This window comes from Pseudorca crassidens, chromosome 2 (assembly GCF_039906515.1).
Source record: "Pseudorca crassidens isolate mPseCra1 chromosome 2, mPseCra1.hap1, whole genome shotgun sequence".
NCBI classification, from domain to species: domain Eukaryota; kingdom Metazoa; phylum Chordata; class Mammalia; order Artiodactyla; family Delphinidae; genus Pseudorca; species Pseudorca crassidens.
In genome coordinates, this window is record NC_090297.1 from 27,703,039 (window position 1) to 27,718,101 (window position 15,063).

Genomic DNA, 15,063 nt, shown 5'->3' on the forward strand with positions numbered 1-15,063 from the left:
AAGTGTGAAGTATTCTTCAGATATGAAGTATTGTTGAAACAAACTTGCTTCCTTTTCTTAATGAGAGACACTGAAAAAGACTTCACAGGTAGGTCATGGCCACTCTTTGCGAGGCTTCCCTAAAAGGAGGTGTCTCCTATTTGGTTATGTTTGGCAGGGCCATAGCCTACCTAGAAACAGAGACAGGACAGCATTAACATTGAAGTATTCATTCCGGAAATATTTCCAGAGTGCCAGGAATTGTGCTCAGGGTTACATATTACACACACACACACACACACACACGCACACACACACACACACACACCCCTCATGGTGCCTCACATCTTTTATCTCCATGCCCTTGCCCTAACAGTCCAGGCTGCCTAGAATAGGCTTTCCCCTCTTCACCTGGTAAATTTCTATTTATCCTTCCAACCTCAGATGAGGGGTCTCCCCAGGGAAATCCTCCTAGCCTCTCCTCTCTCCAACCTAAGTGGATGTCTCCTCTGTGCTCTCTCTGCACAGACCCTCATCGCTGATCTTCCTACCCTAGAGTGACCTTACCTGTCTGTACACCGGTCTCCCCAAATAGACTATGAATGACTTGAGGGCTAGGAGCCTAGCCTGGCACATACAGGTTGAGTAAATTAATGTATAACCCAACCTTCAGCTCTTTCTGTTGTGGGAAGCTTGGGGTTTCTCCTCATGTCAACCCTTGAAGCAAGAGTCCATATGTCTTCCCATCTACCCCAAAGAAAATACATGCCACACGGCATCTGACTGCTGTTGATTTTGTAAAGACAGAGGACATGCACACCCCACAGCAAGACCCTCCAAATACCCATCAGACATGTTTATTTCTAATCTCCTTCCTATGACACCAGTAGTCCTTGATGGTAGCCAGTATGATGCCCCCTCCCAAGATGTCCAGGTCCTAATAATCCCCAAACCTGTGATTATGTCAGGTTACATGGCAAAGGGAAATTAAAGTTGCAGATGGAATTAAGGTTACTAGTCAGTTGACATTCAAATGGGGGATTATCCTGGGATTATCAAGGGTGTCGTAAAAAGTGGAAGAGGATGGCAGAGGTGAGTCAGAGTGATGTAATGTGAGAAGACCTTGAGCCAGCTTTGAAGATGGGAAAAGGAGAAAGGGAGTCATGTGACAAGGAATGGAGGTGGCCTCTGGAAGCTGGAAAAGGCAGGGAAACAGATTTCCCCCTGGAGCCTCCAGAGAAGAACGCAGCCTGACAACACCTTGATTTTGGCCCAGTGAGACCCATTTTAGACTTCTGACCCCCAGGACCATAGGAGTACACTTGTGGGGCTTCCCTGGTGGCACAGTGGTTAAGAATCCGCCTGCAAATGCAGGGGACACAGATTCGAGCCCTGGTCCGGGAAGATCCCACATGCCGCAGAGCAACTAAGCCTGTGCGCCACAGCTACTGAAGCCTGCACGCCTAGAGCCCGTGCTCCGCAACAAGAGAAGCCACCGCAAGGAGAAGCCCGCGTACCACAATGAAGAGTAGCCCCCACTCGCCACCACTACAGAAAGCCTGCACGCAGCAATGAAGACCCAAAGCAGCCAAAAATAAATTAATTAATTTGTTTAAGAAGCAATACACTTGTGTTGTTTTAGGCCACTAAGTTTGTGGTCATTTGTTTCAGCAGCAATAGGACACTAATGCATCCTCTTGCCCTTGCCCCTTACCATGCCCAGACTCTCCTGCCTCCAGCAATTCCGCTCTAGCCCCAAACTTGCACAGCTCACCCAGCTGAACAAAAGCCCTGCAGTTTGCCCAAATGCACCCTCCTTAAAAGGCAGTTTAGCAACCATCTGTTGTTATATAAAGTATATCCCTCGACAAGCGGGCTCACACCCTCGCAACTAATCAAAATACTGCTTCCAAATAGATACGATATTCTCCCTGAGATATTCTCCCTGAGGGAAGTCTGGCGAATTGATTTTCTCCCTCTTACCACAGGTGAAAATAATAATATAGCTAACATTTGGGAGCACTTGCTATAAGCCAGGCACTATTCTTAGTGCTATATGTATTAACTCATTTCATTCTCCCAACAACTCACTGAAGCAGGTGCTGGTCTCAGCCCCATCTTACAGTCCAGGGAGTTGAGACACAAAGAGTATAAGTAACTTGCCCAAGGTCACACAGCTGAGATTTTAATTCAGGCAGTCTGACTCCAGTCTGGGCTCTTAATCACTGCACATCCTGTCCCCCCATACGTGAGCAACGAATAAATGAGGCATGTGTGCAAAGTGCACGTGGATGTGCATGTGGACGTCTCTGTGTGCAGATGCTGAGAAACCAGGTCATGAAGACAGAGGTCCTGTGCTCACGTTTCTCATGGTCCAGCGGGCGACAGGAGGCCAATTCATCAGTCCAATGCTCTGAGAGCATCTGTGCAGAGCTCTGGGAGCAAAGGGGAGAGTCCAGATAGGAGTCAGGGAAAGCTTTCTGGAAGAGGTGGCATTGAGCTGAATTTTTAAGGGTGTGTAGGCAATAGTCAAGTGAAAGGTGTCAAAGGGCATTGGGTCAAAAAGACCCTGAGGCCTGAAAGAGAAATACAGAGACAGGACAGAGCCATTGAGAGACAGAGAAACACTGACTGCAGACTATAGAGGCAGAAAAAAAGAGGCAGAAAACAGCTGACTGTGTCGCATCTGGCTGTTCCCGGCCCAACCTCCCTCCAGTTCTGGGACAGAAAATAGCCTGGCTGACCCGTTGTGTGCAAAGCATTTCCTGTGCAGCCCTGGGGACCCCCGAGCTGTACTTTCTCAGGGGTGGGGCTGGCGGGGGGTGGGGCAGTGAGGGCAGTGGGGGAGGGGATGAAGTCTCCAGGACGAGAGTGGCTGAAGATGGGAAGGAAGCATGTGCCTATGTCAGGGTCCATGTATGCGCAGGGGGGTGCATGTGAGGGAGGGTGCCCCGGGTGTGCGTGATGCGGCTCCGTGTGTGCACATGGCTGACCCTGGGGTTCATGTGTCTCTTCATGGAAAATGAAGGCTGGGTGGACACACAGCAGGTCATGGCGGCCACCTCCCTGTCTTAGGTCTCGCGGCAAAGGGCAGCTCTAGAAGCCTTCTTGAGTACACAAGCCATCTCCTCTGGGAAGCCACCAGCATCAGTGCTCCTGAAGCAGCTTCCAGTGGACTCTTTATCCTGCCTGGTCCCCAGGGACGCCGCCTCTGCATGCTCCCTTCTCGGGTCACTGACCTAGTTCCAACTTTTGCTGGGGACTGAGTGATCCAGCCAGAACCTTCTCTGAGGGCCTTTCCCAGAGAACAGGGGGAGGATCTGGGGACGGTCAGGCCTGGCCTCCAGAGCCCAGAACATCTAATCAGGGAAGATATCCTCCTCTCAGGAAGATCCCAAACAACTCCAAGTGACTTCTCCATGCCTCCAGCCTAGCCCCTTCCCTCATCCACCTCACTGAGTCCCTGTCACCACATTCCCCAAGGTTGTTTTTGAGACTGTCGTTAAACAAGCTCTCCCTACCCTATCTTTATGCAGTTTATTATTTTGCCTTCTACCCCCGCTAGGTTTTTATCATTCCAACACACGTGATATCTTTGAATCTAGAGCACACATTTTTCCTATTTGATGGACCTGCAGAGACTGAATGGCCAGCTGCTGGGTGGCCACAGAGGGACCGCTGCAGAGTGGATTCCTGTGCAGGAGGGAGGCTGGGCTCAAAATGTATGTTCCCTTGCTCTCCTTCTAAGCCTGAGGTCTCAGCCAGCATCACCTCAAACTCTGACACACCTAACAACCAGCCAGGATCTTTGTTTCCACCACACTGGGGCCCATGGAGCTCACCCCAAAAGACCACAGAAGAACTTCAAGGCTGGAGATACACTGGCTTCACCCGACCGGGCCAGCCAGGCCTTCCTGGCCCTCCAAAGGCCTACAGCCCTGGCTCCCAAGCAGCTGCAAAAATAAGAGGTGCTGTCATCCTCGGCCTCCCAAAAGGAGACCAATGAACTCCTGGACTAAGAAACAGGAAGTAATGTTGTGGAGCACCTATCACGTATCTCCTTTAACTGACACCAACCCTTCTAAAAGGGAATTGCTATTCTGGTGAAGAAGGGGTTTCCAGAGGAGGCTAAATCAGGATTCCAAGTCAGGTTGTGTCTGATACATTTAAAGGACAGCACCCCCTCCCCCCAGCAACCCTTCACAAGGGGAGGGCCCGACATCGGGGTATATACAGGACGCAGGCTCCCAGAGAAAGGGGCCAGAGCAGATGACCTTCCCCCGGCCCAGCTCCTGGGACTGGGACAGAACGTCAGGGAGAGGGATGAGCTGCTGGCAAGGGGAATTTCTCTCCCGGAGGATCACGTGAGAGAAGGCTCACAAGCACACAGCTTTGGGGCCCAGAGACAAAGTATGATCTGAATTTGGTGAGAGGAATCTTCTCCCCACTTTGTGGCACTCCAAGTGGCTCCAGTTCACGGAGGACTGAAGGAAACAGGATGCCACCTGGCACCCAGTCTGCTCGCGGGTTTGAGGGCACGGGGACAGCACCCAGCAGGGAATAAGGGCTTTTTCAGGGGTCCCATAGCCCTTCTGTGGCTTGCAGGCCAGGACCAGTCATGAAGAAACAGACTATGAACACATGTGAGATGTCCTGGGAACCCTCCGAGTAGATAGAAGTCTGGGTCCTATAGATGGGGAGCTATGAGGCAGAAAAAGTGGGGCGTTAAGGCCAATGTGATTTCATTTGCAGGCACAGGTTGGTGAGGCCAGGGAAAGCCACATCTCACACACTTTAGAGATGGGGGTCAGGCTCAAAGAGGCCAAGTCACAGGCTCCACAGCCTTCCACTCCTTCCAGGACAGCAGCTGACCTGGGTCACCACTAATGTCCACCTCAATGCCAAGGCCCCATTTCTAAGGCCAGTGCATTTCTACTAAGAAATCACCATAGCAGAGAGGGCTGAGCCTACGTGGCAAACCCCTGCCCTGCCCAAGAGGCATTATCATACCCATTTCCCCTGTAACATCTGCCTTCTCTGAGAACTGGGTCCCCTTCCACCAGCCTCTGCAGAAGCTGCCGTGTCTCACCTAACACTCACCTTTCCCCCAGGCACTACCTGCTAGTCAAGGGCCAGTGTGTCTCTTCTCTGGGATTCTTTTGGATTCAGAAACCAAGGATCAAAGTTGTTCCTGTAATATATCAGACTTGGGAGCTCTCAGCAGCCCTGTTTTCCTCCACATGGAAGAAAAAGGTGTGCAGTGAGAGGCTGAGAGAGCACTCGTGAGCCCCGTGTCTGCCACTGAAGCAACTCTGCGGAACTTGAAGGTCTTCTTTGCCTGCACAGTACACGTTGGAATTTGGTCACTTGCCTAAAGCCCTGCCCAGCCCCCACACGCCCTTTCCCCTCCATCCCAGGATGGGCTGGACAACGAGCAGCGCCAGGGAAAAGAAAAGCTGGGGGGGGGCACCAGTCAGGCTGTCCCTTGGGGCTCCTCCCAACAATGGCATGGGCAGCACACTGTTTGTTCTGGGTCAAGACACCTCCCCGGATACCCCCACCCCTCAGCTGGCAGTGAGTGAGGCAGAGGCAGAGGCAGAAACAGACGGTAGAGGCAGCTGCCAGTATCTTTGGAAACCTTCTGATGCCTGGGGACCACCTCCCTGACCCCAACTCTGCGTAAGCAGGGAGGGAAAGAGGAGAGGTCAGATGGGGGACGAGAGAATAACTTGTTCTATGCTGGGGAAGAAGGCGATGACCCTGGGGTTAGGTGGAGAAGGGGCTGGGAGACCTCTGACCAATAGAAACAAGGTGGCCCGACTGAGACCTGCAACGTGGCTGCAGCCAGCCATTTCTCTTTTCTTTCCTTCAGGGTCCCCAACTGTGAAACATGCAATGGGAGCAGAATATACTCTGAACTAGAGAACCATGATCTCTCCCAAGTCTGGGGATAACTTGGCGTCACGTGTGATCCCAGACCCACTCCTAACCTTAGCACCTGCCAAGCTCCCCTGAACTCTGACTACTATGACTGTCTGTGTAGCTGCCCAAGGTGGGGGCAAGCACAGGGGACCAACACCAGTGGCCTCAGGTGCCAGGCATGCTGGACTTCACTGCTGGTGCAAGCTGATGGGAAAGCACGGGAAGCTGGGACTTGGGCAGGGAGGGTGAGTTCCTCCAAAGGCAGGATTCAGCCCAACATCAATGTCTTTAGGCCAGTTTGGTATTCAGAGCAGACAGCTTTTAGAACTGGAGCTTCAGGAGATGAGTATATTCAGAGCAGGACCCGAGTCCTGCAGCTTGGGGGCACAGAAACCCATCCGAGCCCCTCTGGGGATAGAGGGCGAGAGGAGAGGGACACCAACAAGACTAGACAGGGTATCCGGAAGCAAAGCAGGGCTTATCAATGATATCGACTGGGAAGGTGCAGCTGGGGTTAGATGGCTAAGATCCACGGGTGCCCAAAGCTAATTCCAGAGCCCAGAGCAGCCATGTGAATGGCTCTGGTATCTACACCAAGGACAGGAGACAAAGGGGGAAGAGAGTCCAGAGCAGCAGGCTTTGGGGTAAAGTCTCCGGGCAGTTGCGGCTCCCCCAGGCCTAAGCAGTCATGATTCGTACATGCACGGGGGCCACGGAACACTGTCAGGCCTGGAGGTGACCCAAGCCTAGAGTGCAGGGCTGACTCTGGGCAGCTTTCTCAGCCCCGTCTCAGAGGTCCCTGGCATTTGTGCTGTGGATTAACTCCACTGATGGCAGAAGAGTGCCACACAGAGCGTCCAAGACCACAGACACTCCAAGTAGTAGAGGGCCACTCCTCAGCTCTGGGTTACCCACACTCCCACCCCCCATTCATTTATTTCCCTCCTTATCTGCTTATCAGATTCCGGGGTTAGAGCACATCCCCCAGCACAGCGCTGTCCAGTGGAACACTCTGCGATGATGGATATGTTCTGCCTCCTCTGCCCAGTACAGTAGCTACCAGTCACCTGTGGCTATTGGACATTTGAGATGTGGCTGGCGAGGAACCGAATTTTTTTATTTTAGTTCATTTCACTTTTTTTTTTTTTTTTTTGGCTACACTGTGCGGCTTATTGGATCTTAGTTCCCAGACCAGGGACTGAACCCGGGCCCTCGCAGTGAAAACACGGAATGCTAACCACTGGACCACCGGGGAATTCCCCATTTTACTTTTAATAGTTACATGTGGCTAGCACCTACCACACTGGACAGAGCACTCTGTCAATACGGTGGGGCAGTCAACCCTTCTGAGGTCCAAGCACTTAACCATGTCGTTGTGCCAGGAACGATCAAAAGGGTTCTCTGTTAAGGTAGGGCTGGAGTGACAGAGATAAGAGGAGAAAGAAAAGAAAGGAAGACGTATCTACCTTATCTCATCCTCACGGAAACCCTGCAAAAGCCATATGATTATCTCCACCTTACAAATGAAGAGACTGAGACTCGAACAGGTCTAATAACTTGCCTAGGGTCACACAGTTAGTTAGGGTCACAGTCAGGGTTTGAACCCAAGTGTCAGACTCCAATGTCCACGGTTTTCCACTTCATCATGTGTCTGAGGAAGAAAGTGTCCCTTCCTGGCACTGACGGGTCAGGGTTGGGAGGGCAAAGCCGTGGGCTGCTGGACGGTGCTCTAACGCGCCTCTTCCTGAGCTAGGTCTGCCCTGTTAACAACTTCATTATTTATCTTGAAGTGCATTTCAAGAACTCGGACACACCCAGATCCACACATAAGGCCAAAGGCACATGGCCAAAGAAAAATTATCTGTTCTGTGCTTCCATTAGTGCAGATAATTAACAGCTGGCTTGATATTCTTGGCATAAAGGAAGACAGAGCTCTTGTTTTGTTTGGGCTGATATTAAAATAACTATTTATCCCCTCTGCACGCGGATTTGCTCACTCACTGGAGAACCAGACAGCAGGGTCAGAAGTGAGCTGGAAGGGAAGGAGATGAGGGTGGAGAGGGAAATAACATTTCTTAGACATCTAAGACTTGCCAGGTACCAAGCTAAGAACTTCAACAAATTACTCAACTAATAATCATCCGATGAGGTAGCTATGACTATTCGTGTTTTACAGGAGCAGGACTGAAGCTCAGAGCGGTGAAGCAACTTGCCCAAAGTCACACCGTTGATGGTGGCAAGAGTATGACTTCAAAATCCAGGTCTGCCTGATTCCAAGGCCATTTTAAATCACACTGGCTCCTGGCAGAGACCTGGAAAACTCCCCACTGCTAACGAAGTGCCTGAACTCCTTTCCAGCTCTGTCTGGCACCACACCTAAAGCCAGGTTCCTGCTACAACCATCCCTTCTCCCAAGTTCAGGCTCCCAGGAGCGGGAGAGGACCCCAGCCCCCAATCCCACTGTGCAGTCGATGACAATGAGAGGCAGGCGTCCCCTTCTCACCGACCACTTTCCTCCCCACCCCATGGGGAGCTGCCAGTTCAGCACAATAGTGCATTCTGTGTCCAAGAGCCTCTGCTGGCGGTCCCCACGCTTTTGCAGCCCCTCCAGACAATGGCAGGGCCCAAAGGCCTGATAACCAGTGACAAATGTATGTGAATGACCAGCTCACAGGAAGTGGCCTTCAATAGTCCGATAGCTTCCTGTATCCTGACATTGTGAAGGCCCACTTCCTGTGCTGTCTCCGAAAATACAGCAAGACAGTGCTGGGGGCAGGGGCAGAGGCAGGGCTTCCCTGTCCACCCCCAGGCCAGGTACTATTCAACCCTCTCCCCCAACGATGCCAACAGTCTCACCTGACTCCTGGCCAAACCCCACCCCAGCCCAGGCACAACAGAGGACCTATTTTTAAAGGGTCTGCAGCCTTTCTCAGTCCCCCACCGCCCACCCCTGCCCAGTTGCAGGATCCCAAGCCTTCTGCTGGGAAAGGCTTTCCCATGGCTACTTGCATACCTCGGGTGTACACTATAAACACACTTCCCTGTGTCCGCAGGTCACTGGACTCTGAATGATAACCTTCAATAGGCTTACAAATGCTTATTAAGTCACCGGCTTCAACCTTATCTTCCCAGAGCGGACAATCACAATTCCTTCAGCTTCCTCCTTGTCAAAAAAGGCAAAGCACAGCAAGAGCCAGGGAGGCCTCTGCCCTCACTGGGCTCCAGATGGACTCAGCAAAAGGCTTTCCCAGGTTTCACCTTCCCAAGCACCTTTCCTCCCAGAAGGAGCTGGTCAAAGAGATCAAGACCGCCTCCCAACTAGCAGGAAGGTGGGGTAAGAGCAGGGCTACTGTCGGGAGTGTCTTCCGTGGAGTCAAGCACTATGCTTAGAGCTTTCCCCTCGATTACCTGGTGACGGAGGTAGAAAATCCTCATATTAAAGATAAGCACTGAAATAAGCCAGACAAAGACAAATACTACATGTTATCACTTATATATGGAATCTAAAAAATAAAACTATGAATATAACAAAACAGACTCACAGACATAGAGACTCACAAACTAGTGGTTACCAGTGGGGAGAGGGAAGCGGGGAGGGGCGAGATAGAGGTAGGGGATTAAGAGGTACAAACTACTGTGTATAAAATAAATAAGCTACAAGGATACGTTGCACAACACAGGGAAGATAGCCAATATTTTATAATAACTATAAATGGAATGTAAACTTTTAAAAGTATGAATCACTCTGTTGTACACCTGAAACATATAATATTGTACATCAACTATACCTCAAAAAAAAATTTTTTTTAATAAAGACAAGCACACAGAGAAGTTAAGTCACTAGCCCAGGGTCACCCAGCTAATGAGAGGCAGAGCCATACTACCCCCAGCCTTGCTTGGCACTGGGAGATAGGTTTAGGTAGAGGGGAAAGGGGAGGATACCATTCGCCCCCTCCTCTCATTCCCTCTCTAGGACACCCACCCACATTCCAGACATGGAAAGTCCTCCCCTGCCTTCCCGGCAGGCAACCCTGGAGAAGGGCAGGGGGTTGCACCCACCCCATCAGTGGCCTGCTGCTGTGAGTATTGTTCTCCACTTTCAATGCCGGGGCACTGAATCAGCCTCAGGCCATTGTGGTCGCTGGGTGGGAGGGGGGCTGGTGTGGGAGGCAGGGAGAGGTCAAGAAGTGACAACCTATTCATTGCCCTTAGCCACTGGAGACCTGAGAGCTGCAGCTCAGCCAGTAGGAGCCCCCAGGTTCCGTGTGTCCAGGAATCGGGGAGAACAAAGAGGTCTCTGGAGATGGAAGGAAGGAGGGCAGGAAGCCCTCACCAACTTTCCCACCCTCCACCCTCCACCGTCACAGGGGAAGAAAGTAAAAGGGAGTGGCAGCCAGCTTCCCTGGGGGTAGAAAAGAACCCAAAGCCAGCAGCCCAGGGCTGAATTCCACAGCCTTCTCCACCAGTGACTTAGAGGGTGACTTAGCCTCTGAGTCTGTGTCCTCACCTGTAACTAACTAGGCTTTGCAGGGATTAAATGAGGTATCATGAAACACTCAGCCCCACGTTCACTGGAGCTCAGTGAGCAAGTAGGTTTTCCTTCTCAAGTTTTCTGGGCTTTCTCTGCCTCGGGTTTCCGTGACTAACAAGGTCCACAGCAGAAAGAGGGTGGCTGCCCTCTTCCAGCCCTTTTCCAAGAAGCAGGAAACCCGCAATCGTGGGACTCGTGGAGTGGTCTGGGCAGGAGGCGGCCGGCAGCCTGGCCTAAAGCACCGTCATCCCTGCCTCCAATGCTGGCTCCTGGACCCTGGGGGACCCGCGGCCACATGAGACCCTGGGCTGCTGACCACAGAGGGAGGCACCGAGGGCTGGGGAGGGGCAAGGCACCATCAGAGGCCCCTGAAGTGACCTCTAGCCCACCTAGTGGGGCTGCATAAAAGTGACAGGGAGGTGGGCTCCTGGATTTGTTATCTGTGGCCAATTCTGAATCCCAGCAAACTTCTGAGCCACTTTCCCACCTGCTCAGCTTTTATCAAAAAACACATAGCTCAAGGGAAAGAGTCTTTTCCAGAATATCAGCCTGAACCAAAACAATCAGACAGGTAAATCTTCTAGAAAACAGACAACAGAAGTGATGCTTGGATGCTCAGTGCCGCTTCTACTCCTCCCTACACAGAAGGGTCCCAAGTTGCAGAGCTCAGCTAAAGCCCAGGCAGCTGGAGTTGTGTCCCCTTCAAAGTCAGTGTGGCCCCTCTGGGAGGGCCTGGGGCCACGGCCAGACTCTAATGGTTGCCTAGAGGCGGAAGGGCGTCCAGTCTCTGATAAGAAGGGGAAGAGAGGACCAGTGCCTGCACCCCGCCACTGACTGTTCCTTCACCCCAGAGACCACAGGGATAACCAGCTCAGAGAACCTTCCAGCCCAGGGTTCCCACCCCGAGGCTTCTGGTGAGAGGCGCCGGCACCAGCCTCACTCCAGGACCAGGCCAGCAACCAGGGACCAGTGAGCTCCTGCCTCAGGAGGCTGGGCACCCGTATCCAAGGCTCTGGCCACTGCCGCCCTCTCCTTGGAGATTCCCCCAGAGGCAGCCCCTTCCATGATGCCACCCTGTCTATCCTCCCATTATGGGCTGAGCTGTGTCCCCCCCCCCCAGATTCATACATTGAAGACCTGACTCCTCACCCCAGCACCTCAGAATGTGACTGTTCCAGAGACCAGGCCTTAAGCAAAGTGATTAAGCGAAAATGAGGCCATTAGTGGGCCCTAATCCGATCTGATCAGTGTCTTTATAAAAGGAGATTTGGACACAGACACCAGGGGCTCAGGTGCCCAGAGGGACAAGCTTGTGAAGAGGCAGCAAGAGCATGGTCTCTGCAAGTCAAGGAGAGAGGCCTCAGAGGAAACCAACCCTGCTGGCACCTTGATCTTGGACTTCTGGCCTCCAGAACTGTGGGAGGACAACAGAACAAATTTCTGTTGTTTACAGCGCCTGGTCTGTGGTACTTCGTTGCAGCAGGCCTAGCAAACTAAGACAGCCCCCCGCCTCGTCCGGGGATCATGAGGAGGGGTCTGGGGGGACTGCCCCCCATTTACTCCCAGCTGAGCCTCACAATGGGTTGGCGCTCCAAGAGCCACAACAACCCAGGCAGGGCCCCTCCCACTCAGCCCCACCCCTCCGCTGCCCAGCTTCTACATCCTCTTCCAGAAACCCCCATCTGCCTGCAGACCATGCAGTGAGCCAACCAAGGCAGGGCTATGTGGGCATCAGGGACCCCCCTGGAGCTGGGGATGCCGTAAAATACCAAGGGGGTACAGAGGGACTGGGAGTGGGGGAGGCAAGTGGGAGGAGAGCAGCATCGAATGGCAGAGCCAAGCGGCCTCAGAGTTGAGGACCAGGACCCCTCACCGTCCCCCAGCCCTCCGCCACGGCATTGCCCTAGGCCTCGGTTCCCCTCTACAGTCAGGCACCCCTTCTTAGAGACCACAGACCTGAGTCCTGAAGTGCGGGTAAATGCATGGGATGGAAAAATACCACTAATCAAAATAACCAACTTTTCCTAAGGGCTAACTACACGTGAGTCTCTGTGCCAAACGCCTTGCGTGTTTTCTTTCCATCTTCACAATAACCCTGAGGTAAGCAATATATTAGTTCCACCTGACACTTGAGATTAAACTCTGAGAAGTTAAGTAGCTTGGCAAAGGCCACAGAGCTGTAAGTGGCAGTGCTGGGCTTTGAACCCAAGCAGTCTAACTCCAGAGCCAAGTTTGTTGGAGGCAGAAGGGGAAGGCTGGGATCTGAGCCCATTGGTGACGCGAGGGCCAGCCAAGGACAGGGCTTTAGGGACAACAGCAGACGGAGCAATCCACCTTGTCATCAACTGACCAAATTATAAACACAAAGGCCTCCATCTGTGGGAAAGACTGTGACCTCCTACCCTCCCGCACGTGGGGAAAACAGCTTGGAGAGCATCAAAGGGGCACAGCTGCCCCAAAGCTTTATCTTTGGTCTGTGTGCTGGGAAAATGAAACTGGGAAGGGGCAGGAGAAGCGGGCTGCAGCCTCGGGCAGAGACAAGTCACGCCAGCCACCAGCAGAGGGGCTGTGGCAGTGCCAGCTCTGTGCCCACTAGCCCTCACACACTCAAGGGTGTTTCCATTGGTAGAGTCAACTGGTTGGCAGGCCAGCTGACCTCAGTTTGGTGTGATGACAAGAAGCAGACTGGGAAGGGGCGGGGCCGTGGGATGGCCGCAAGCCAAGCTCTGCCAAGAATTCCCTGTGTTATCCTGGGTGAGCCATTTCCCGCCCTGCGCCTCGATCCTGTTAGCATAAGGGGAACCAGGACTCCTCTCCTTTCTGTTTGAGCTCCTTGGGGAGAAGGGACAAACGAAGAGGGCTTCATATAAACACAAGATGTTCTAGGCCAGCTTCTTGATGAAATGAGGATACCTAGGGAATTCCCTGCTGGTCCAGTGGTCAGGACTCGGTGCTTTCACCCTGGGGCCCAGGTTCAATACGTGGTCAGGGAACTAAGATCCCGCATGCTGCGCAGCATGGCCAAAAAATAAATAAAATAAAATGGTTAATTAGAAAAAAAAAAAATGAGGACACCGAAGCCTGCCCCATCCCTGTTTTCAAGGCTTCTGCCTCACCTTCCAGCCCACCCCCTCCCAGGCCACAGCCAGAGGGAAGGCACGAAGGGGAAAAAGGAGACAGAGAAGACACTCCAGAAGCAGCGGTTCCCTTGGGCTCCCAGGCATTCCCATGCCTTCCCAGATTTCCGTGTTCCGCAGGGTCAACCCAGAGGTCTGCTGAGGCTGAGGGAGAGCCCTACCTGGTAAAGGCATTAAGTGGTTCCTTGGGCTCTGACCCAGAGCCCTGCCGGGCTCCTTGGAGGGTTCCCATCCACCCTGCTGAGCTGCTACACGGCTTTGATCACTACTACACGAAGGGTTTCCTGAATGCTTTCCTGAGGACATTGTTCCCCACTACAGAGTCATCAGGGTCAAATTCATCATGGGCTATGCTGGTCCAGGTCCTACCCAGTGGGGAAAGCCCGCCCTCTGTCCAAGCCCCACTTCCCCTGGGAAAATTAAGCCAGTGGTTGCTCTTGGTTTAGCTCATTACCAGCTTTGGGGAAGGCAAAGCTGTAGCAAGACACGGCTGCCATTAGCTCAAGGCTGCCAGGCAGCTCAAAGCACACACCTGGGAGCCCTGCTCCATCTTCCAAAGAGGCTTGTCTCCAAACCCAGCCCCAGTTTCTGTCCCAGAATCACACTCAGGGGCCTCTTAATTCATTCAACATTTATTGGAAATGAATCTGTGCAAGGCTTGGTCCCTGCCCTCAAGGAACTCACAGTCTAGGGAAACAGACACACGACCATCACAGTGCCTTGTGTAAATGCTGCAGCAGGAGAGCGGACACAGGGTTAGAGAGGCAGAGGGAATGGCAGTCCCTGCTTAGCTACCTAGGCTGTCTTGTGGTGTAATGGAGTTCACCAGGCAGCCAAGGAGGCCCGATGCATAGTGCACCCGGAAGCATCAGGATCGGAACGAGCATAACACGTCAGGAAATGGTATCATTACAAAGCATGTTCTGTCCTGGGGATGACGGGAGGGAGGCTAGGGCAAGATGATGAAAGAATCTGCATGGCACACAAGGGGCTTTGGTGAGAGAAGCCATGGAGGTCTTTAAGGAGTGACCTCATTAAAGATGTGTTTTAGAGAGAAAAAGCTGCCAGAAATGGGAAGAATTTTCAGGAAGAGACCAAAAGTTTAGGCAAGAGAGATTATAAGGGCAGGGAAGTAAGATGGAGAACAGAGGATGAATTCCAGATGAAGAAGAAGTGGGTCACCACAGGTTGGGGGAAGGGGGAGTCAGAACCAAGTTGAGCAACAGGAGAGAGGAGACGGAATCCATGCCAAACACCAGGCCGGGTGTTTTACAAACACTCTCCATCTTCACAAGAATCGTCCCCATTGTACAGATGATGCTTAGAGAAGTTAAGTGACTTTTCTGGTCACGCAACTAGATTACAGAGTTAAGCTTCAAACCCAGGTCAACACCTTTAACTGTCATACAAATCTAGACAGAGATGCAGTGAGCTGTTTCAGAGAATGATCTAGAGCTTGGGGGGAAATTCACGACTACAGATAAGACATCTGGG